We start from the raw sequence: 25740 nt of genomic DNA, 5'->3' as shown, positions 1-25740 counted from the left end.
ACTTTTCTTTGAAATATGCCCAGCCCCAGTCAAGCTCTTCACTATGTGACCGTGAAATAACTGAGTGGGTCATCCTTTTATTTTGAGACAGAGTCTTGCTCTTTCAGACTGGAGTACAGTGGCACAATCTTGGCTCACTGCAACCTCTGCCTCCCAGGTTCGAGTGATTTTCCTGCTTCAGCCTCCTGAGTAATTGGGACTACAGGCATGCGCCACCACGCCCAACTAAGTTTTGTATTTTTAGTAGAGACGAGGTTTCACCATATTGACCATGCTGGTCTTGAACTCCTGACCTCAAGTGATCTGCCCACCTCGGCTTCTGAAAGTGCTGGGATTACAGGCGTGAGCCACCACTCCTGGCTGAGTGGGCCATCTTAACTACTTTTCTCATTCTACTAAATAAAATACATAGGTTAAACAATCTTGACTATCTAGATTGTCATTCTTACAGCTAAGGAGACCCATCATTTCCTCCTCATAAAGAATGTAAATTAGGCAAAAGTGATATCAGATTGGTGAAAACTGGGAGAGTTGGTTCTGGCCAATCCATTTATTTTATTTATTTTTATGATGATAGCTAACTTTTATTCAATATCCATTATAAATTGAGTGCTATATTTTTTTTAGACCAATCAATTTAGTGTGTGTTTATGTGGTCTACACACACTTTAATTCATTTGCTTTGTTTTTTGGTCAGATGAAAGAGTAGAGAGCCCTATTCTATTTTGATATCCAAATTTCTAAGAAACCCTTGCTCTCAAAAGAATTCTAAGATAAGTTTTAGGTGAAGAGGGAATCTAAAAATTGAAAAATATAAATGGGATGAGAAAATCTAAAAGACCACTGTTGCCGTCCCCTTCCACAACCTACTTGAGAAATCCTTCCGTGACTGAGGGTTGGGAAGGTGGGGCAAAGCCTGACTCTCCTGAGTAGACGAGGACTGCCTCCACTACTGTGGTCCCTGAACTGCAGAATCTTTCCCAGGACACAGGATTCCTCAGGTTTGCCATTGCAAGCAGGTGACTAAAGAGAATTCTTTGGCGTTGCACAGGCCTGGCTAAAGTTCTGTTGTTGGAAACTCTCTGAGGAGCTCAGGCAGAAAACTTTTTATTATGATTTATGAGATCCCAAATGCCACCATTAGCACTAGATGATTAAATTGGGGCATTTGTTTGGACTGCCCTGACAGGGTTATATACTACCCCGAGGGCCTCAGGTGAACATTGCACGCCATTGCCATCATCGCTTGGACGTCACCAGCAGGAAATATCAGAAGCCTCCCAAGACAGTCTGTCCTTTGGGCTTTCCAGAGAGGCACTGGCAGACAGGAGAGGTTGGCTTTGTCTGGACTGGTACCTGGCCTGGAAGTCTTCACCCACTAAAACCCAGAGCTCCACCATGCTGGGTGGGGGCCAGGCAAGTGCCCTCTGGTAGCACTATTAAGAACAGAGTGTCACCGCCTGTCAGATGCCCTGTGTCAAAGGTGACTGCAACTGCTGCCTCCTCATTGATCAGATTAACCAGGCACTCAATGGTGTTGAGTTGCAAATGTCTGGATTTTGCTTCCCCTGGCAGCAGCTCCAGGGATAGGAGAGAAAACAGCTTATAAATTCTTTAATGATTTTTGGAGCCAAAGGCAGCTTACAGACTGGATTTTCAAGCAATGTTATTTAAAAGGTTCCAAGGGACATGAAGGTAAATAGCTTGAAAAATAGGGGGAAAGGTACTTCTTTCATCCTCTGAGAACATTACATATATTGAATTAACCCTTGGTTAATTCCTCTTGTGATTCTCAGACACAGAAGAGAGCACTGTGCCAGGGTGTCTGGATTTCACTTTTCCCCCAGATCAATAGATGTCCTTGCAGATATATAAATATCAGCTATTAAATATCTTTGGGGGATGTGTAAGGAAGTTGTACGACAAATGCACAATGAGTAATCTACCCTGAAGATGTTCAAAAGAAGCTGGGTATTAACACAAAAGGGTTGTTTCAGGAAAGGTGCGGGCACTATGTGTGGAAGGGAGGATGAGATGATTTACAGTCCTTGCTGGTGCTGAAATTCTGTTATTTAGCCTATGTCAGTTTGAATATTTGAAAACTAATGCATTACGTTTTTAATGGGTATGGGAATAGATGCTAGGTAAAGCATTAACTTTGTTCCCCATGTTCCCCAGCAGAAGCCTGTTATTAAGATTGGGGCACTTTTCTATTGCTATAGTGTTCCTAATCTATATCTCGTGGGATAGTTCTTATTTCATACCTGCAGACTGTACTGTACATCCACCTTTGTTTGACACATGACCTGTTCTGATTTGAGATTTAGAGCATATTGATACTTGATTGATAGGGCAGAGAGATGTCCGTGATGAAAAGAGCAAACCTGTATATGTAGAGGCCACGTAGGAAAGCCTAGATCTTCTAACATCTTGACTAATTTTGAGTTTCATTGGCCTTCAAATATTTCAGTCCAAAGAATCCCTCTTCCTTCAATGCCTTATTCTTTATATTAAAAAAAAAAAAAATCTATTACACCAAAATGCATATGTACTGATTATGGGTTTAACCACCAGTTACTGTTACTTGGAAGTAATTCTCCCAAGCTTTGTACACACATGGTGTAATCTCAGGTTGATTTCCATGGCTGCTGCAGGACGAGTCATAGTGCTTGGTTCTCGTAGCTGCAGGGATGGAACTGGAATGAGCAGTGGGTCAGGGCCCTCTGCCTTGACTTCCTATTGTGGTCCTGCTGTCCTGGGTGCTTTTTATGCTGCTGACCTCACTGCATTCCTAAGGAAATAGTTGATTTCCCCGCTTCCTTCTCTCTCTCTCTCTTTTTTTTTTTTTTTGCCATCTAAAAGCTGAGTTTCTCAATATAACCTTTGAAATGGCACGTAATGGTGAAACCCTTAAAGACTTGTCTTTCCCCTTGTCTACTCAATAAACATTTCTCCTTTGTAAGCAATTTGATGTAGTAAGTAAAATGCTGAGTTCATGGATGAGAAGGCTGAGCCAGATATCATACAGGAAAAACCATTTTTGAAACAAATATTTAGTTCACATTTATTAGAGTATAATTTCAATGAGGTTAGGGATTTTTGCGTATTTTGCTCACTGACGTATCCTAAATGCCTTAAACAGTCAGAGCCCAGTGAGTATATGTTGTGTGATTCTGCTGTATACCAGGCTTTGTCTTTAGAAAACATGCTGTCTTATATAGGAGGCACCAGGGGTGTGTGTATGTGTGTGAGTGCATATGTGGTGTGGGGCCTTGTTAAAAGGATTTTATAGAGATAAGTTTACAATGCACTTGTAACATAGAGAGGGGCATGATTGTCTGCCTTGTGAGGGCTGTGGCAGCTTCAGGGAGTAGGTGATATTGGCACTATGTTAAAGGACAGGTACCTTTGCAGGGAGTTCGGACATCACAGGCAGAGGAGACAACATGAATAGAAACAGGGAGGCATGTGACTGCACACTGTGTTTGGATATGGGCTAACTACAATTGGAAAAACAAAGCCCATAGTTTTCCTTTACACAATTTGTCCACAACTTCTTACCTTTGTCATCATTCATTTATTCATTCTTTCATCCATACTAAAGTTAACAGGCATTCCTTTTGTTTTTGAGTTGGAGTCTTGCTCTGTTGCCCAGGCTGGAGTGCAGTGGGACCATCTTGGCCCACTGTAACCTCTACCTCCTAGGTTCAAGTGATTCTCCTGCCTCAGCCTCCTGAGTAGCTGGAATTACAGCCGTCCACCACCATGCCTGGCTAATTTTTGTATTTTTAGTAGAGATGGGGTTTCACCATGTTGGCCAGACTGGTTTTGAACTCCTTGACCTCAAGTGATCCACCCACCTTGGCCTGGCAAAATGCTGGGATTACAGGCATAAGCCACCATGCCCAACTCCAACAGGCATTTCTTGAGTATCAACGAGGTGTTAGAAATAATTCTAATTCCTAAAACTATTTTAAAATTCCTGTAGATCCAAAAAAGAGCCCCAGTAGCCAAGACAATCCTAAGCAAAAAGGAGAAAGCTGGAGGCATCATGCTACCTTACTTCAAACTATACTACAAGGCTTCAGTAATGCAAACAACATGGTATTGGTACAGAAACAGACACATAGACCAATGGAACAGAACAGAGGACTCAGAAATAAGACCACACATCTACAACCATCTGATTTTTGAGAAACCTGACAAAAACAAGTAATGGGGAAAAGATTCCCTATTTAATAAATGGTGCTGGGAGAACTGGCTGGCCATATGCAGAAAACTGAAACTTGATCCCTTCCTTACACCATACACAAAAATTATACAAAAATTAACTTGAGATGGATAAAGACTTAAACGTTAAACCGTGAACTCTAAAAACCCTAGAATAAAATTTACGAAATAACATTCAGGACATAGGCAGGGGCAAAGACTTCATGACAAAAATGTCAAAAGCAATTGCAACAAAGTAAAAATTGACAAATGGGATCTAATTAAACTAAATAAAGAGCTTCTGCATAGTAAAAGAAACTATCATCAGAGAAAACAGACAACCTACAGAATGGGAGAGAATTCCTGCAATCTATTCATCTGACAAGGTCTAATATCCAGAATCTACAAGGAACTTAAACAAATTTACAAGAAAAAAAAGCAACCCCATTAAAAAGTAGGCAAAGGACATGAACAGACACTTCTCAAAAGAAGACATTTGTGTGGCCAAGAAACAATGAAAAACTCAACATCACTGATCATTAGAGAAATGCAAATCAAAACCACAATGAGGTAACATCTCATGTCAGAATGGTGATTATTAAAAATTCAAAAAACAACAGATGCTGGCGAGGCTGTGGAGAGATAGGAACACTTTTACATTGTTGGTAGGAATATAAATTAGCTCAACCATTGTGGAAGACAGTGTAATGATTCCTCAAAGACCTAGAACCAGAAATACCATTTGACCCAGCAATTGCAATATTGGGTATGTACCCAAAGGAATAGAAATCATTCTTTTGTAAAGATACATGCATGACATGCATATGTTCATTGCAGCACTATCCACAATAGTGAACACGGAATCAACCCAAATTCCCATCAATGATAGACTGTATAAAGAAAATGTGGTGCATTCTCACTGTGAAATACTATGCAGCCATAAAAAGGAAAAAGATCATGTTCTTTGCAGGGACATAGATGGAGCTGGACATATTAGTTTGCTAAGGGTAATGGCTTCCAGAACATTAACGTGGGACAGAAAACCAAACACCACATGTTCTCGCTTATAAGTGGAAGCTGAACACTTTGAACATAGACTCAGGGAGAGGAACAACACACACTGGGCCTGTTGGGGGTGGGGAGCGGGGGGAGGGAGAGCACTAATGCATGCTGGGCTTAATACCTAGGTGATGGGTTGATAGGTGCAGTAAATCACCACAGCACATGTTTATCCATGTAACAAACCTGCACGTGTTACTTGGAATTTAAAATAATAAGAAATAATCTAATTCCTGAGAACATAGCAATGAGTGAGTGAAACAAAGTCCCAGCTTCCATGGGGCTGACATCTTAGTGAGGAGAGACAAACAAGTGAGGGATTATAAAAGGTATAAAAAAATAGGAGAAGGAGATCTAGTCTAATTGGGGAGTGATTTTAATCAGGGTAGTCAGGAAAGGCTATATGTGATGAAGACATTTCCATAGAAACACGAATTCCCTGAGAGAGTGAGCTTTGTAGTTTTCTTTTAAATCATTACAGATGCACTCCTGTTAGCCTTGGAGAAGTATGAAATCAAAGAGGGATCTCCTAGTTGGCTGATATGGTCATTTCTAGGAAAGAGACGCCCTGGGACTGTAGACCCAAACTGCAAACTGAACGGACTCACTGAACTCCATTAATGTGATCGCTCTATCCAGGGGCCAATGGCTCCGTGCTGGGACCTGGACTGGGCCGAAGAGAGGGTACACAAACAACTCTGGACAGGTGGAAGGAACCTGCTTCTTTGGTTCTCAAAGGAAAATAAAACCCTCATTTTGTAGGAGAGACTACTGCTGAAGTTGCTGGAGAATATCTGTCAACTGCTGAATGACGTCCAAAGTAGATTTTAAATGTTCTTTGGGGACAGAGTTACAAGAGCTTTCTATGAACATACTTTGGGTGGAGTGATCAGGCATGTCAGTTTGTCTCAGCCTGATCTGTAATAAGAATAATAAAAAAGACTTTGATGGTTGTATTGCAGGTATTTATAGATTTTAAAAAATGTTTCTTCTTGTTGCTGATGAAGTATGCTGTAAAGGGAGCTCCATTAAATGGAGTCAGTGCTTCAGCTGGTGTAGAAGCCTGTTGCATATTAAATGTTTTATAGCTGAACTTTATTACACTCAAACTTCACAGAGACATTTATGAACCTTATTGCATTCTGATGTGAAATGAGCCCAGAAAGGTATTTCTAACTTTATGGGAATGGAACTTTTCATTGTATGGAACAGTCAAAAACCTGCCGAATGCCAGAGTTCAAAGTGATTTCACAAATGTCAATTCCTTTAATAATCTTCGAGACCTTAAGAAATTGCTGATGACTTCTACGTCTTGCATCTAACTTCTTTTTCTTTTGCTTCAGTTTTGGAAAACATGTACAGTTGCCTCAGTAAGAGGAATGTGTGGAGTTTGTGGTTTATGCTGTATTCATGCCATGGTAAGAAGAGAGAGACCCTGTTTATTGCTAGAGGAGACATATAAGGAAAATAAAAGGGGGAAAATATCGTTTAATAGATAAACAGCCATGCTCAGTTTGACATTTTTCTAACCCCTTCAAGGACACACATTCCTGAAGTTCTATGAGTCAGTACTTGGAATACATTTGGAAGATTAACCATTAACTTACCTTAGGGAATTTTCTGCTATGCTGACCCATGGAAACTTAGGCCTTTCTAAGCCTCATTCATTCATAATTAATTTATTCCACACTTACTGAATTCTTACTTTGTATCAGACACTGTCCTGGGTTTAGATGATAATCAGAGGAAAGCCACAATTCTCAAAGAGTTTATGGTCCAGTCCTGATGATTAAGCAAATAAATAGGCAAAACAGTTTTCTGATTACAGATGAGAAAGATCCAACTTAGTCACAGTGTGGGAGTTGGGAGGATTCAGGCAGAACATCAGGAAAGAATTCTGGGAGGAAGCAGCCCCTGAATTGGGTCTTCAGGGATGAGTAAGAGTTAGGCATAAGACATTAACATTGTTATATGTGCACCGTGCTAAGCTAGGCAGTGGGAAAGATATATGCACGTTCTGAGATCAGGGAGGAGCATGCTTATTAAAGAATTGTTTAGAAAAAGTGGGACCCAAAATGAGGACCTGCTTCCCACTGGGATCAGTTGCACAAAGCTTAGGTCTTAAGTATATAATAATCCCATTATCTCACTCTGTTTGTTTTTATTGTAATAGTCTTAATATTTGCATTGTACCAATGGTTTATTGTTTTCATGTGTATTAAACTATTTAATCTTCATATCAACCTGATGAGATTGGTATTATAATTACTTTATAGATGAAGAAATGAATCAAAGGGACATCAAGTGACAGCCCGAGGTCACATACCTAAATGTTCTTTATTGGGCCTCTGAATAGTTATTGATTGACTTGATATATATTCATTCAACACTGTATGTATATGTCTGTGTATGTACTCAGTGCACATGTATGGGGCACATACTGTATGCCAGGCAGGCACTGTTCCAGGTTCTGAAGCTACCACAGTGATCAAAGAAGATAATCTCAGATTATGATAAATGCTGTAAAAATAGACACAGTCTTAGTGTGACTGGAGGCAGGAATCACATTTTAGATAAGTGCTTTTATTTTCTTGGACCTCCAATGTTTATCTAGGGTTTATTTCTTTCTGGGTTTTTATCTAATGTATGGGATTCAGTGGAAATCTACCAAGTGCTCCCATGAATAAATCACTATCTGAGATTCCTCCTGTTTTCATCAGTGTATAAGAAATAATAAGAGCTCTCATTTGTTGAGAGACCTGTGTGTGCCAGCCTCTTTGATGGATTTTTTTTTTAATTAGTCTCATTTATGGGATGCTGGTAGAGTTTATCAAAGCCCCAGGATTATTTCCCAGCTGATCTTTTATTATTTGGAATGTGCATTGATCACCTTCTTCCTCCCAGGGGCAGTGGACAAATCCCAGGATAACTCTCTGTTCCAGCTGTTCAGATGTCCTGCTATTAGCTGTCCTTGCTGACAGCAACCAGCAAAGGTGGCTGTCCTACAAAAACATCCTTTCAAAGTTTTTTTCTCTGTAGAACTTGTTTTTCTTTCCCCAAACCTTAAATGTTGGTGAGAATGCCTCACTATTTATTATTAAAAACATGTCTGGCGATGATGATAGTGTGTTCGTATGCTCAACAACCAAAGCTAATCACAAGTAGGTAGTCATACAGGACACTCTCCAAGCATGCCAGAAGGCCTCACTGATCCCCAAATATTATCAGCACCATCAGCCTGCAATCACACTGCCTTCCTCTCTGCCATGCCTGACTCTTCAATATTAGAGTAAAAGTCCAAACACGGAGCTTTGGGCAGCGCTCCTGGAGGAGTATGATAGCCCCGAGAAGGAAGGAGGCCTCCCTGTTCCATCACAGCAATCTGGATGTCTTTATCAGTTCGTGGATTATTACTTGGAAATCTAAAAGAACTGGGCTTAGATGCATTAAAGATAGGCAGGTAAACCATTCCGGACGGATTCAACAGTTGCAGTCCTGGAGGAGATGCCGGTGTAGGAGCGCTGGGCCAGGAGGGGAACCCTGGCTGGTCACAATTCCCTCCTGCTCATCCTCTTTGTTTCTTTTTATGTAGGGTTAGCCTTTGAGACTCCCACAGCATCAAGGCTTTGAAGAACATGACATTACCCCCAGCACATAGAGCCTCTTCCATTTACTCCCTCTTGGGCTTTGGGAAAGTCACTTAAGCTTTTTGAGCCTGTTTTTCCATCTTTAAAATGGAATTAAAATATTTACTTCTTATTTGAGATTAAAAGCCTCTCAATGTTTTTTTGAGATTGAAATAATAGATGATGGCTCAGCCTCTTTAAAGAGATGTGTGTAAGTTTGCTTCACCACTGGCAATTGCTGCACAGAAGCTCAGGAACGTGTGGTATTATAGAAATGCTTCAGAAGCAATCCTTCTGGTTCTGAAGACTCAACAGAGTAACTCTGCTTTGTTTGCAACAGCCTCATTTCAAGTGATCCACTGACTTGAAGTATTTATACTTCTCCAAACAAGGGATGCGATTTGGTTTTAGCCTACTTGATATGAATATGCTGGGATGGCAGCATATTTGAGCCAGTTTTGAGTTGGAGGCCTCTCTAATACATTTATAGCATATATAGGCCTAGATAGGATTACTTTGGTTTATGCCATGATTCCTGTTTCAATCAGCAATAGCAGGAATGGTTCCACCCAAATTCTAAGTTTGAGCCACTCTTTCTTGGGACTGTTACCATGATAGGTATTGAGAGGCTAAAAGATGTGTTAATGGATACAGTAGGGGCATCATACAGCATAGCTACATATATATGTAGACAAGTTCTACAAAACTGAAGCCTAATTAATGGCCTAAAGACTAAACTGTGGGGTACTAAGGAATATCAGCCACTCTAGAGCAATGTGGTAGGCAGCCAGAATCTCAAAAGGCCCCAGTGTGGCCACATCACTTCAGGATACTCACATATGCCTAGAGAAGAGAGCACTGCTTTGAAGCATCCAGTCACAGTCACATGCGGAGAACACCATGGGCAAGGTCTTTTTGGCTCTGAAGAATCACTGTCATTTATATACAATGCATGTGTGTGATTACACATACTAATGAGAAGAGAGGGACAGAGTTGAGTGTCCCAAGTATTTATCATGGTTAAATTGTTTATTTGATGTCACTTAAAATAACTGGCTTCTAGACATAAATAGCTCGGATGAAGATATAAGACTTGATAGCTGTTTTGGCTCTTTCCCCGAGTGATAAAGTTCATAGTGAAATGGCTCCAGCTGACTTTTTAGAGAAGTACATAGCTGCATTTGTGCAAAACAGGAAGTTAACTAAGTTAACTGTAGAGCCTCTTAATTTATTTCTCTCATGTCTTTAGAAAAAAGAACCTCACAAGCTGTAAAACTGTGGGAAACAAATATCCTTTTTTGAGTGGTGTGGGATGGGATAAGATCTGGATCCTATGTGCCAGTAGTAAGGAAGCCAAGTTTTAGGGCAACTTAATTGTTGTGAGTGTTGTGTTTGGTTTCTTTTTCTCATGGCTATGGCTGTGTCCTTTGCAAAGAAAACCCATGAGGCCTGGCCAGTGATCCAAAGAATCACATGTGTTGCCAGCTTCTTTCGTAGTAGCCTCCCAGCCCTTGCTATTTTCCAAGTAGCTAATCCCACAGATTTTAATGACCTCTTCCCTTCCCAAAATCAGTTTAACTTGAAAGAGCTCTTCAGTAATGCTTGACAAATCAGAGATTTGGTGAAAAATCTGTGATTGTCAGAAATTGACTTTATCATGGAAAATTCTTATTGACAATCTTCTGGGGGTACATGGTCCAAGAGGCAGTGCAGTTTTCTATCACCTCTGATATGAAGCAGCAAGAAGAGATTTGCTATTCCTGGCTCCTAGGTTCATAAGCTATTCCAAGGATTTTCTGCTTATCCTTCTTCTGAAATGATATGAATACTGTCCTTGGCTCATGAATCCATCCCATTGCTATGTGGTATAGCTTTCTTGGTGACTTAGAAAAATATGAGTCATAAGTAACACTTCTAGAATAAATCATCTTGGTTTTGTCTTTCACTGGAGACAGTCAACACTGGTCCATTCTAACAGGCTAGTAGTATGGTGGTAAAAATCTTGGTACCTATATTAGTCCATTTTTACACTCCTATGAAGAAACACCTGAGACTGGGTAATTTATAAAGGAAAGAGGTTTAATTGACTCAGTTCTGCATGGCTGGGGAGGCCTCAGGAAACTTACAATCACGGCAGAAGGCACCTCTTCACAGTGCAGCAGGAGAGAGAACGAGGGCCAAGAGAAGGAAGACCCTTATAAAACCATCAGATCTTGTGAGAGTTCACTATCTTGGGAACATCATGGTGGAAACTGGCCCCATGATTCAATTATCTCCACATGGTCCCACCCTTGACATGGGAGATTATTACAATCCAAGTTGAGATTTGGGTGGGGACACAGAGCCAAACTCTATCAGTATCTGAAATTAGATAGCCCTGAATTTGAATTCAAGATCCTTACATATTAACTGTGTGAATGTGGGCAAGTTTCTTCAACATCCTAAGCCTTGTTTTTTGACATTTGAAAAATAGTACCTCCTTCATGGGGTTGTTGTAGCATTTACAAGCATTTAATTAATGGGAATTAATTATGACATGAGAATATATTTAAAAGAGAACACTCCAAGCAATCATGCTTTGAAAATTAACAAAGATGAGTTATTTTATTTAAGGTGTAATCCTGGGTCCTCTGAATCAAAAGATTAAAACATGATCTTGGATTGGGAGTAAAAATAAAGAAGTGATTGAATTTTTTTCTTTTGGACAAAAACGAATATTTTGCAGTTGAAAAAATATTTCATGAAGTAGATTGAAACTTCTCACAGTCCATGTGAGCCAGCTCAGCTGAGTATCTGTTATTTGGGGCTGGACAGTGAGGGATGCCATACAAAGCTCTTCTGTGTCCAGACTGAGTAACAGCCATATGATACTCCCAGACATACCTTTTCAAGCCACATGACACATTACCATGCCAAGCACAGAGAGTCTGTATATTTCTCTTTCCTGTTATTACACATTCCATGCTGATTTCAATGTAGAATGAGCATTTGAATAACCTGTGTGCTGAAAATTGAACCTAGTGAGACAAACTCTTAGGGACTCACTTTTAATAACAGAATGAGATGAGAGAGAGAATCCAGGCCTATGCATTGCCCTCTACTTTAACTAGCAGTCCCAGAAACAAACACCAAGCGCCCGTTATCAATGACAATGTGCCTTGTAAAGAAGGCACAGCTATCCAAAGAACAAGTAACTGTGTCTATAGGTAATAAGCAAATGGACTCGAATATATATTCAGAGTACAAATCTGGAATAGGCATGAAGAGCTGGAGAAGACAATTTGGTTGTGTTGAGGTTAGTAGTGTGAAAGGATCTACTGTTTTACAGATTTTGATTCTGTAATGCACGATTTGCAAGTGAAGTAGAATGTTATTTGGAATTTTTTTTTTTTTTTTTTTTTTTTTACACGGAGTCTTGCCTTGTCACCTATGCTGGAGGGCAATGGTGCGATCTCAGCTCACTGCAATCTCCGCCTCCTGGGTTCAAACAGTTCTCCTGCCTCAGCCTCCTGAGTAGCTGGGATTACAGGCGCCTGCCAGTACACCCAGCTAATTTTTTTTTTTTTTTTTTTTTGTATTTTTAATGGAGACAGGGTTTCACCACGTTGACCAGGCTGGTCTCAGTCTCCTGACCTTGTGATCTGCCCACCTCAGCCTCCCAAAGTGTTGGGATTACAGGCATGAGCCACTGTGCCTGGCCTATTTGGACTTTTAAGAGTGGGATCATCATGACTTGGTGGTGCAAGGAGGCAAATGATATCCTTTGGAGGTTCTGGCAGAATAAAATACCTTACAAGGCAACACCTTGAAGCTGGCAGAGAAGTGAAAAGAATCCATGCAGATGGTGACACAGGCAGTTCTGGGAGTGAAAGGTGGAGGTAGCATGGAGGGGTAGAAGCGGGTGGAGGATGGAGAGGCAGGGCTTCATCATATGAATCAAGAGCCACAGAGGTGACAGCAGAAAACAACGATGTGCATATGAAGTGTACAGCATGTGGAATCTGAGGGAGAAAGGACAGAGCATGAGGGGGGTTTCAATGAAGGTGAGGAAGGATCTCCACAGTACTTCCCTGGTATCAAATTTCTTGTTTCATTGTATATATTGAAGGCGTCCAACATCATGTTGTGATATACACAGTGAAGTGTTTACTACAGTCAAGCAAATTATCCTATCCATCATCTTCCATTGTTACTTTTTGAGATGGGGTCACCTAAAAGCTATTATCTTAGCTGATTTCCAACATACTACACAATATAGTCAGCCTTCTGTATTTGCATGTTTCACATCTCTGGATTTAAGCAATTGCAGCTTGGAAATATTTGAAAAAAACAAAAATAGCACAATAAACATAATACAACTAAACCAACACAGGGTGACAGCTATTTACATAGCATAATCTAGAAATGATTTAATGTGTGCATAAAGATATGCCTAGGTTATATGCAAATACTACACCATTTTAAACCAGAGACTTGAGTATCCACTGATTTTGGTATTGGAGGTGGGGGCAAAGGTAGGGGGTTGCCTGGAATGATCGCCTGCAGATGCAGAGGGATGACTATATATAAGCTGACTTGGAAATTCACAACTTTGTAGGTCGTACACATGCTAATATTGTCTTTTCCTTGCCCTTTTTTATCCTAACAACATTCTTACCCCCTCCTCAGTTGTTTAATTCATCTGGTTTATTATGAACTACAGTCCTCATGCTGTACATGAGCTCCCTAGACTTAATCTCCCTCCCTGTTCTAGTTCTCTCTGTTTCTGTTTTTTTCCCAAGAGATGGGGTCTTGCTGTGTTGCCCAGGCTGAAGTGCAATGGCACGATCATCATAGCTCCCCACAGCCTTGAGTGCCTAAGCTCCCAAGCAGTGGGGACTACAGGTGTATGCACCACCCTGCCCTACTGATTTTTTTTTTTTTCATTTTTTTAAAGATACAGGGTTTTCTATGTTGCCCAGGCTGGTCTCCAGTGCCTGACCTCAAATAGTCCTCCTGCCTCATTCTCCTGAGTAGCTGGAATTACACGTGTGAGCCACTGCTTTTGGCTGTTTCTACATATTTGATGTTTGTTTTAGATTCCACAGTGAAATAATACACTATTCTTGTTTCTGTGCCTGGCTTGTTTCACTTAGGCATAATGACTTCTAGATTCATCCATGTCACAAAAGGCAGATTTCCATCTTTTTAAAGACTGAATAATATTCCAGTGTATATATGTACCACAATTTCTTGATCCATTCATCCCTCAATGGAACTTAGGTTGTTTCTATATCTTAGCTATGTGAATAATGCTGCAGTGAATGTGGGAGTGTAGATATCTCTACAGGGTACTGATTTCATTTCCTCTGGGTATGTAGTTTTTCAGTTTTTAATGTTATATAAGATGGAATCTGTCAGGATATTGTCAAGAAACAGCACCCTAAAAATGAATAACATAAAAAGAGTTTAATTAAGCAATTATGATCAAAGTTGTGGGCAGAGTGCAGGGAAGCCATAGGTAGCCTTCAAGGTGGGGAGCATCTTCTCTGCCACCTGAAGGGGAAAAGGGAGGGAGGAGTTACTGGAGCCCTGGTGGAGAGCACCAGGTGGAGGGGCTGCTGGACAGGAGCTACAGCAGGGCCCACAGTCTGTCTCCAGGACATGGGTAGGGGGACAAGTGTGTAGGGCTTATCTTTCCATTTTTCATAGACACAGAAACTCTCTGCATATGGTACTATGTTGATTTCTACTACAAGGATTTCTTCCTTGATTTCAGTCTCCTCTTGGAGATGAAGGAACAGAGAAGAAGAAAGACTTTTGTGGGATATTTTTTTCAACCTCTCTCTGCAGCCATCAAAGGAGAAATTGAACTACCACAGGAGCACGGTGATGTGTTTGGTGGTCAGGAGGGTGGTGAGACACGGAGATTCATTGAGCATTAGCTGATGACCCTGAAGCTTCTTACCACAGGACCATCTGCAGGTCTGCTTGATTTACAATGTCTTCCTTTGCTTGCTTTAAGAGTGTTGATTGAAACTACACATCCTGAAACACACCTACCTGTTTTTGCTTTAAACAATCCACTATGAGAAACACCAACAACATAAGCATGACTCAAAAGAAGAAACTCACACTGCCTCTTCCTTAGCCACAGGAGCTTGCCTTGGCTCTTTTTACTGAATCCTCTTCTTGGTGAATTCCAGAAGGAAGAGGGATAAGGAGGCAGCTCTCGCTATAAATAAAATTGAGACAAACAAAACCTTTCCATTTCATTTAGCCTGTGTTAGGGAAGAGGCAGGGGGTGGGGGGTTAATAAGTGTGATATTGAAATCAGGCAGATGTGGGTTTAATTGTTGGCTCTGTGTCTAGTTACATGATGTGGGCAAATTATTTGATCTTACTGAGAATCAGAACTTTCATCAATAAAACTGAGTTGTTTTGAGAACTAAATATGAAATTTAAAGTGCTTAGCATGCTATCTGGTACACACCAAGCAATTAATAAATATTATCTATTATTATTGTAAATCATCTCCCGTATCAATGTCTGCTTAAGAAATATTTGTCTTTTTTAGGTTCAAAAGTTGTAAAACTTCTCTATCCCTAATCCCAATACGTGTACTGGTGTTCTTTCCTGGTTCATTATGACCCCCACCACCTCCCTTCCAGCCTCCCCTGCTCTATTCCCTCCTCCCAGGCATCCCTCACAGGGTTTGGACTTCTGTGAAAAATGGTTTCATGGCCCCAATTACCTGCAAGCCAAACAGTAAGTCACCGCTATTTGGCTTGGCTATTTGCTTGACACCAACCTACTGCTGGTGGGCGCCTGTGCTTTTAAAAGAAAGATCTTTCCAAATGATAACAAACTTCCAATTACACATTTGGTGCCTTAAATTTATTAGGTCTACTGCAATGAACAAACTGTCCTTGTTACTTGTTTCCAAGAGCAACTCTGGTTTTAAACAAATCAAATTTCTGTCCATTTTTAATATTGGTTTTTCATTTTGGATTTAAGAGAAAAATGCATGAGCTCTTCTTTCCTAAGGAAGCTGTTTCTCCAATTATTATCCTGAGGTGTTTTTTTTTTTTTTTTTTTTTGCTTTACCTTCAGTTTAGCTTAAGTGATATCAAAGGGGTTGACCTTTGACTCCTTTGCTCTGTCTTCAGAAAAATTAACAATATATCCAATCAGACAATGGTCTGTTATGTCATCTTGGCGCAGGTACATATTTATTTGTAAAACAACTTTTCCTTCATAAATATCATTTGTAAAATGTTAAAATTTGTTTTCAGTTCTGGATCTATATTCTTCTTTAGTTCTGTAACTAATATTTAAAAAAAAAGTTTTCAAATTTTTTGACTCCATCTTTTTCTCCTTCAGAAAGCTTGATCCTTCCCTAACTTCCTAAAAAAAGTCCTTGTCCTTCCTCTTCATCTGTAATGGGTGAGAAAATGACAACAACAAAAAACAAAACCAAAACATCCAGATATCTGTGTCGACAAGAGAAGCATTCCCTTGCTTGTCCTTGACCTTACGGCATTTACTACCAGTCACTCAGACACAGCCCTTGGAGTGGCATGGGGCTTGGCACTCCATTCAGAACTGCTCAGCAATGCCTGGTATTCCTGTTAAGGAATGCTCTTGGCAAGGAGGAAGTGATTCTCTTTTCTTCCACTAAAGACTCATGAAAGGACTTTCAGATGTCTTTACCCTGACATGGGTCTTCAAAGAACAGACCTTCTTATCTTCCATACTTTTCTAAGTAATGGGCAACTGGGTCATTTCCTGCCATTACTTAGACACTTTTCCTTATTAGTTCATGTCTTCATAGAATCGGGCCAAGGTTGTTGAGAAATCCAGCTCTTCCTGTTGAGGTGCCAGGAGACAAGAGCAAATGTTGCTCTTTCCCCTCTCTAAACATAGAATTTTATTGCCCCAGCACCACCTAATTATCCAACTCCCTGATTTCCATCCCCAAGCACTCCCCTGTTATTCTTAATTTGGAAAATATATATATCTTGGTTGTAGGTTTTGAAGGTGGGAGGAGGATAAAAAGTCTATATTGGGGACTTTTAGGGTTAGGGTGAAAGATGATAGGGCACTTTGCCATTTGAATTCCTACTTAGAAGTATGAAAGCAGAAATTAAATATTATTAACCATAGCAGCATGTTTATGTGCTCCCTTCTTTCCTTCTTGAGATCTTCTTCTTACCTTCATCATCATCCACAAGATGGGTAATTCAGGTCTGTGTCATTCAGGTTCTCTTTCATCAGCTCTGGTCTCTCCTGCTCCCTTTGTCAGGTACTGTCTTAGTCTGTTTGTGCTGGTATCACAAGATACCAGAAACTGGGTAGTTTATAAACAACAAATTTATTTCTTATGGTTCTGGAGGCTGGGAAGTCCAAAATAAAGGTGCTGGCAGGTTGAGTCTGGTGAGGGCCTGGGCTTTGCTTCCAAACTGGCATTGTGTTGCTGCATCCTTCAGCAGGGACTAATGCTATGTCCTCACATGGCAGAAGGGACAGAAAGGGAGACGGGCCTAGCTAGTTTCCTTGAATCCTTTTATAGGGGCACTAATCCATTCACAATGGTTCCACCCTCATAAACTAATCAGCTCCCAGAGGCCCTACATCTTAATATCATCACATTGGCAAATAACTTTTAACATGAATTTTGTGGGGATGCATTCAGACCATAGAAGATGCTCTTTGTTTCCCTTGAACATTACTGTTTCTTAAGGATTCGGCCTCAAATTCCTTCTCTGGATAGATCTCCTTGTGGAATTACCTATTCTGAAAATGCTCATGTTTCGCTAATTTTCCTATGACTTTTACATCTGTATCTCTCATCTTGAATTCCAGTTCCACATTTTCAAATGACTCATACATGGACAATGCACTGTCAGCAGAAACTCAACATTTGCAAGGCAGAACTCTTCAATTTTTCCTCATTTTAATCTCCTCCCATATCTTTTATTTGTCAAGGACACACTTTTAGGTATCCAGACTCAAAATGTTAGAAACATCCTAAATAGCCTCTTTCCCTTAATCCCCACATCCGCACTTAATCTTGTATATCATTATGATCACTTGCATATATGTCCTTCTATTTTTAAAATGACTTTTGAAGACTTTTTTTCCTATAAAAGCCATTTTTTTCTGTACATTGCAGGAAACAAAGCTGAAAAATATAAAAAAGCATAAAGAATATATCATCTGTAATTGTACTGCACAAAGATAACTATCCATTTTCAGTCCTCATTTCCTGTGTGTTTATATAGTAAAAAGATGGAGTCATAATGTTTGCAGTTACTCTATTTCTTGAGGAATTGTAAATCTTTTAAATGTTGCTAAATTTTTGTTTGCTGTATGTTCATAGATGTGTCACAATTTATGCAAATATCTAATGCCATGAATTTATTACCCTTATTTTCACTATTAAAATATTTGATCTGTACCAACAAGACACACAGGAAAGAATTGACAGATTTTTCTCCATACACATTAAAACTTTTATATGGCCACTGATATGAATAAAATTAAAACAAAATGATAAACTGGGATAAAATATAAATATGTATAACAGAAAAGAGGCAATAAACACAATATATAAAGATATCAAGCCTAATATATAGAGTGCTTTAGATAAGTCTGAAAAAGAACAATCCAGTAGAAAAAGAGAAAAACACTGTGACAACTCAAAAAGGGTAAACCAATGAACAAGAGTAGCTGGAAAATGGTTTCTCCTTAAAAAAAATTCTTTATGACATATTTTAAAATATAAAAAGTAATACACATTTATCTTAAAGTATTCAGTTAATACAGAGGGGTATAAAATCCATATGAAATTCAAACACCCAGAGATGATCACGGCAAACGTTTTGTTTAATGTCTTCTATATTTATCTAATTATCAAAACAAGGGCTTTTATTTCTCCTCAAAACCATTCCTTTGCTTATTCAAAACATTTTCTGCAGTTACAACTATAGCAACAAAAGAGACTACGAAAGAAAGACTTGAAGAGAAGATTTAAAAATTGTAAGTTGATGATAATTGGGAGAAAATAAAGTAGCATTAATAAAATTATTTCAGGACAAAGTAGAATTTAGGGCAAGAAGTAAAGGCATTAAACCGAATCTAAAATTCTTTTGAAAACACAATCTGCATGATTTTATCTCTGATTTAAAAAATTACTTTCACGTATTCATCCCTCTTTGCTTACCCAACTTTATTCCTCACTAATTGCTCCTATTTTTGAATTAAATCTTAATTCATCACATTGCATAGGAATTTTTGGAGCCTGTTTTTCAGAATAAGCACTTTTTGATGACTCTTCTCTTAGCATCGAAGACAAATAATGTCTTTGTTCCCTATCTTGCTAACTATTCTTTTTCTTCTTCCTCAATTTTATCCTTCTCACCCAGCCTTTAAGTGCTGGTTTCTTGGAAGGTTAATCCCAGGTTTTATTCTCTTTCTATTTTAAACTTCTACCTAGGTGATTTGAACCCCAACTAGTGTTTTTTAAATATTGTTTCATTTTTTAAAACAAATTTACTTAAGTTTCGAGATATATGTGCAGAATGTGCACATGTTTGTTGCATAGGTATATCTGGCCATGGTGGTTTGCTGTACCTATGAATTCATCATCTAGGTTTTAAGCCCCTCATGAAAACTGACCACGTAATTGGAAGTAAAACACTCCCTGACTAGTTTTTAAGTAGGTGCAGATGTCTTTAAGTCAAGTCTTCTGAGTGGCATATCTGATTTCTCTTAGAGTCTCAAAGGTACCTTGGGCTGTTTGTATCTGAAACTAAACATATGACCTTTGTTTCCAATCTGTTTTTGTTGTTGTTGTTTGTAGAATTTTCTTCCTCAATGAACTGCACCATCTTCCACTCATTTACAAAAGTCAGGAACAATGGTGATCCTTAACACCTCTCTTTTCTCCCATGAATAATCCATTGCTGATCCCATTGATTTTACTTCTTAAACATTTCTGGAATCAATCAACTCTCCACCTCCATCATCACTCCAGGCCAACTGATCATTATCACCTGCTGGAATACTGAATTTTCCTAAATGGCCTTTTACTGAGTATGCCATCACCTGCCATGATTCACAGTTAACCAGTGGGTTTTTTTTTTTTTTTTTATCCCAACTGGATCATGTCACTACAATTGTTTTTTCCTAGAATATAAAAGTACTTTTGATTTTATATTTGACCTTTTACTTATTCTGTGGTGTTGTCATATTCAAGGTCAAATGCCTTTTGTAGTTCTTTGGGGACCTGCCAGGTGGACAATCAAATCTGTGAATAAAGAAAACTTTAATTTTTTCCTTTGCAATTTGTATGCCTTTTATTTATTTTTTAATATATGTTGTTGCAGTGGCTAGTACTGCACTAGCACAATGTCAAATACATGTCATCAGTACAGACATTCTTGCTTTTTTATTGATGTTTGGGGGAAAGAATTTAGTGTTTCACCATTATGTCTGATATTAGCTACAGATTTGTGAAGCTATCCTTAATCAGATTGAGCAATTTTCTTTCTTCTAGTTTGCTAAAAGAATTTTTCATTTGTTTCTGTTTTTCTTAAATTATAGATGGGTGTTGAACTTTGCTTTCTCTGCATCTAAGGAGATCATATCATTTTTTTCAGGCTGTTGATATAAAAATTACATTACTTTTTTAGTTTCAGTACTTTTCATTTTGTTGATCATCTATGTTGTTTAGTTTCAAATGTATTTATTTTTGCTCATATTTGTATTTCCTTCAACTAATTTTGGGTTTGATTCATTCTTCTTTTAATTCCTTGAGATGTATCACTAAATTATTTATTTGAAGCCTTTCTACTTTTCTGACATGCATACTTATTGTCACAAACATCTCTTTTAGTACTGCGTTTGTTGTATCCCATAGATTCTGGTTTGTGTTTCCATTTTAATCTGTTTTTAAAAATTCTAAAGTTTTGTTCTGAATTTATTCAGTGACCTAATGGTCATTCAAGAGCATGTTGTTTAATTTCCATGTGCTTGTGTATTTCCTGAGGTTTTCCTTATTATTAATTTCCAGTTTTATTCTATTGTGTTCAGAAAAGATACCTAGTATGATTTCTATTTTTTTGAATTTGCTGAGACTTGTGTGGCTCAATATATTGTCTGTTCTGGAGAATTTTATATGTGCTGATGAAAAGAATGCATATTTTGCAGCAGGTGGATTAAATGTTCTATAAATGTCAGATCTATTTGGTCTAGTGTGTTGTTTAACGCTGATGTTTCCTTGTCTATTTCCTGTCTGGATGGTCTATCCATACTGAGAATGGGGTGTTGTAATCTCCTGCTATTATTGTATTGAAATTTATCTCTCTTGTTAGATCTATTAATATTTGCTTTATATACCTGGGATCTCTAGTGTTGGGTGCACAGATACTTATTAATTGTTACATATTCTTGCTAAATTGAACCCTTTATCATTATGTAGTGATCTTGTCTTTTTAGTCTTTAATTTGTAGTCCATTTCCTGATACAAGTATAGTTGTTCCTGCTCTTTTTTGGTTACCAGCTCCATGGAAACCCCTTCATTTTCAGTCTGTATCTCTAGAGGTGAACTGGCTTTCTGATAGATAGCATATAGTTGGGTCTCGTTTCTTTATCCATTCAGCAACTCTATGCCTTTTAATTGGATAACTGAGTTCATTTACATTCATTGTTATTGATAAGTAAGGACTTATTACTACCATTGTGTTGCTTGCTTTCTGGTTGTTTACTGAACTTCTCTGTTCCTTTCTTACTGTCTTCCTTTGTGGCTGATTTTTCTCTAGTAACATGTTTTAATCTGTTCCCTTTTATTTTTAGTGAATCCTTTATAGGCCACCATTATTATTGTGGTCTCACCGTGAGGCTTACAGAAAACATCTTATAGATGTAACAAGTTGTTTTAAAGGGATGAAAACTTAACTTTGATCACAAAGGAAAGAACAGAAATAAACACAACGTTTTTCAGATTTCTACTCTTTAATTCCATCTCCTTGCCTCCTCATTTTGGTTTCATTTTCACAATTTATGTATTTTTATATTACCTTCTCTTAACAGGTTCTGTAAGTATTGTCTTTGATAGACTTGTCTTTTGGACTTCATACTAGAGTTATGAGTGGATTGAACATCACAATTACAGTATTAGAGTAGTCTCAGTTTGTCCACATGCTTAATTTTCCCAGTGGATTTTTTGCATTTAAATGTTTTCTTTTTGCACATTGGTGGTTCTTCCTCTCAGATTAAAGAGTTATTAGCATTTCCAGTGTGATGGGTCTGATGGTGGTGAATTATCTCAGCTTTGGTTTGTCTAGAAGGACTTTATCATGCCTTCATATTTGAAGGATAACTTTGCTAGATACAGTATTCTTGGATATTTAAAAAATGTTATCCCATTTCTTTCTGGCCTGTATGATTTCCATTGAGAAGTCTGTTGCCAGATGAATTCGAGCTCTTTAAAATGTTGTTTCATTTTTATTGCTGCTTTTAGAATCCTCTTGTTGTCCTTGATGGTATGCTTTGGGGTAGTCTTATTTGGGTTGAATCTCTTTGGTATTCTCTGACCTTCCTGTACCTGGATATTTATCTCTTTTCAAGTTTTGGAAAATTTTCCATTATTATTTCTCTTATTTTTTATTATATCTGTTATTATTTCTTTCTACTCCTTGCTCTTCCTAAACTCCCTCTTGAATACCAAGAATTCTTGAATTTGGTCTTTTGAGATAATTATCTATATTTTCTAGGTGATCTTCATTTATTTTTATTCTCTTTTTGTTCTTTTTCCTCCAACGGTGTATTTTTAAATAGCTTATCTTGGAGCCCACTGATTCTTTCCTCTGCTTGATCCGTTCTGCTGAGGGCCTCTAATGAACTCTTCAGTTCGGTAAATGTGTTTTTTGGTTCCAAGATTCTATTTGATTTTTAAAAAATTATTTCAGTATCTTTGTTAAATTTCTCTGATAAATTTCTGAATTGCTTTTTTCTGTTTTCTTAAAGATTGTTGAGTTTCCTTAAAACTGCTGTTTTGAATTTTTGGTTGAGAGTTCATTTGTTGTCATTTCATTAGGGTTAGTCACTGGTTCCTTTATCCATTTGAGGGGGTCAAGTTTCCCTGTTTGCTACTGTTTCCTGTGGATACTGGACTATGTACTTGCATTGAAGGATTATTTATTTCAGACCATGTTGTCTGGCTTATTTTGCCTTTAATTGGATATGTTTGTATAGAGATTCTTTGTAATTTGCCTGTTGATTTTCTGTCTTTTTAATTTTTCAACTAGATTGCTTCCTCCTTTTAGGCAGTAGCTGATACCCTAAGCCTAGATTTTCTTTGGTTCTAGTAAATTATTAGAGTATGGTCCATCCTGAATATAGGAGGTCTCAAAGGGAATATCCTGGTAGTATGAAAGGGCTGGCTAGGGTTTTGTGCCCAGAGAGCTATGGAACAAATTTCCTATAGCATACTGCTGCTGAACAGTCACTGTGATTTGGCATCTCCTATGGCTGAGCTATGGAGAAGAATTCCCTGAACTGGGGATGGTAGTCCTCCCTGCTTTGTCTCTGGCTGTCCTCAGGGATATTTCTCCCTTCAGACACTTCTGATGCTTCCTATGGGTTGATACAGGGACAGGTCTCCTGCTGGTAAACTCAGATGGTGAGGACTCTGGAAATTTTCCATGCACTTGGTGCTGGGCTGATTGCCAGGAGGGGCATCATGGATATGGAAGTCTGATTCTCTTACTATCTATTTGGAATTGTTTCACTTCTCTGTGACTTTAGGAACTATCTCATTCTCATATTTAAGTTTGGGATATTGCTGGTTATAATATCGGTGCTGTATATTTCTTTTGTTCTTCTGTGGGGGAAGAGTAACACCAGCTTGCTTTTATATTGTCATTTTGGAAATGGAAGGCTGTCTTTTCATTTTAAACCAGAAATTAGAAATTATTTACTATTTTTTCTTATGGTTTTTTATTTGACCTATGGGTTATTTCAAAGCATGTAGTATAATTTCCAAATGTTAGGAATTTTCCAAATATCTATTAAATTATTTCAAATATCTATTAAGCATCCATCATGCCAGAAAAATACTTTGTATTCTTTGTATCCTTTGAAACTAGTTTATGATTGGTTAAATTAGTCTCTATGGCCTATTTTGTTTAAATTATATTGTTTGGACTAAACCATATGGTCTATTTTGGTGAGTGATCCTAGCACTCCTGAAAAGAATGTATATTCTGCATCGTTGAGTGGTCTGCAAAGGTCAGTTAGGTCAAATTGGTCGCAACATTGTTCAGGTCTTCTATAATCCTTACTTTTTTTTTTTGAGATGGAGTCTCGTTCTGTCGCCCAGGCTGGAGTGCAGTGGTGCAATCTCGGCTCACTGCAAGCTCCACCTCCTGGGTTCACGCCATTCTTCTGCCTCAGCCTCCCAAGTAGTTGGGACTACAGGCGCCTGCCACTGTGTCCAGCTAATTTTTTTTTTCTTTTTAGTAGAGATGGGGTTTCACTGTGTTAGCCAGGAACTGATTTTTTTTTTTCTACTGTTCTATCAAGAACAAAGAAAGGAATGATGAAATCTTGGTCCAACACCCACATGCCTTTTCTTCTTAGGGATTTATGTAGATTATGTCTTGTTTTTCTTAAAAGAGAAGTTCTGAAGTGTTTTCTGGCCACCAAGCCTGGCTTTCAGGTATTCTGCCCCATTCCTAGTCTTTCTTATGAGCTCCCAATGGAGATCCATGGGAAAAAAAGGTGGTGAATGCAGACATTCCTTTTATTAGTCCTCTCATTCATTCTAAACTGCCATGATAGAGTACATTTGCCTTTTAAGGTTTTCTTACATTTGCCCTTTAAGGTTTTGTTAAAATTTCTGTTTCTTTATTCTTACTTATATGGCATTAATCTCCATAGGTAAAAGAGTCCATATATTCCATTTCTCCTTACAGGAGATACTCATGACTTGGAATTTAGGTCGCTAGTTGCCTTGCAAAGTGAGTCCTATAATAGGTTGAAGATGGTTTTGGATTTTATAGATTCCTCTTTTTCTTGTTATTAGAACGAGATGAAACTCACCTACAGTTTTCTGGATCTTAAGTGAAAGTGGCATTCCAAGTTGAATGCTTCTTATATATAATTTTAGGCAGTCAATTGAATTCACTTACAAAGGTAACTGATTCCATCAGTTTCGGAGCTTTTCCTAGGTTTTGCTCTGTGGATTGGCTTGCTCTTCTGGTTTACGATTCAGCCTTAAGGTCTTCCATTTACCTTGTGTTTTCCATCTTCTAAAACTTAATTTTATCTCTTTTCTCTAATTCTTTCATCCTGGTAGATTTAAGGCTTCTTAAAACAGAAAAAGATAAAAGGCCATTATTTAAATTCAGTTCTGAAAAGTTTCTATATATCACATTGATTGATTCAGCATCATATACTCTCTACCATTTCGAGCTGTCAGAATAAATCTCTAAGCTAGGATCTCTAGATCTTCCTTTTCTATTCACTTCGATTTTTAAATAATGTTTTCATGCTCTAGAGCGATTACCTGATTTTATATTCTGCTCATAATAATTCAATACAGATTCTATTTTTAAATTGCCCTCAACAATTTTTTTACTTTTTTATTTTTTCTTGTGGGTGTGGAGGGACGGAGTCTCTTTCTGCTCAGTCACCCAGGTTGGAGTACAGTGGTACCATCTGGCTCACTGCAACCTCCGCCTCCTGGGTTCAGGCGATTATCCCACCTCAGCTTCCTGAGTGGTAGTTGGGATTACAGGTGTGCACTACCATGCCTGGCTAATTTTTGTATTTTTAGTAGAGATGGGGTTTCACTATGTTG

The sequence above is a fragment of the Piliocolobus tephrosceles genome, chromosome 6 (assembly GCF_002776525.5).
Source record: "Piliocolobus tephrosceles isolate RC106 chromosome 6, ASM277652v3, whole genome shotgun sequence".
Taxonomy (NCBI): Eukaryota; Metazoa; Chordata; class Mammalia; order Primates; family Cercopithecidae; genus Piliocolobus; species Piliocolobus tephrosceles.
The sequence above is the reverse complement of the archived record's forward strand: the minus strand, read 5'-3'. Positions refer to the sequence as shown.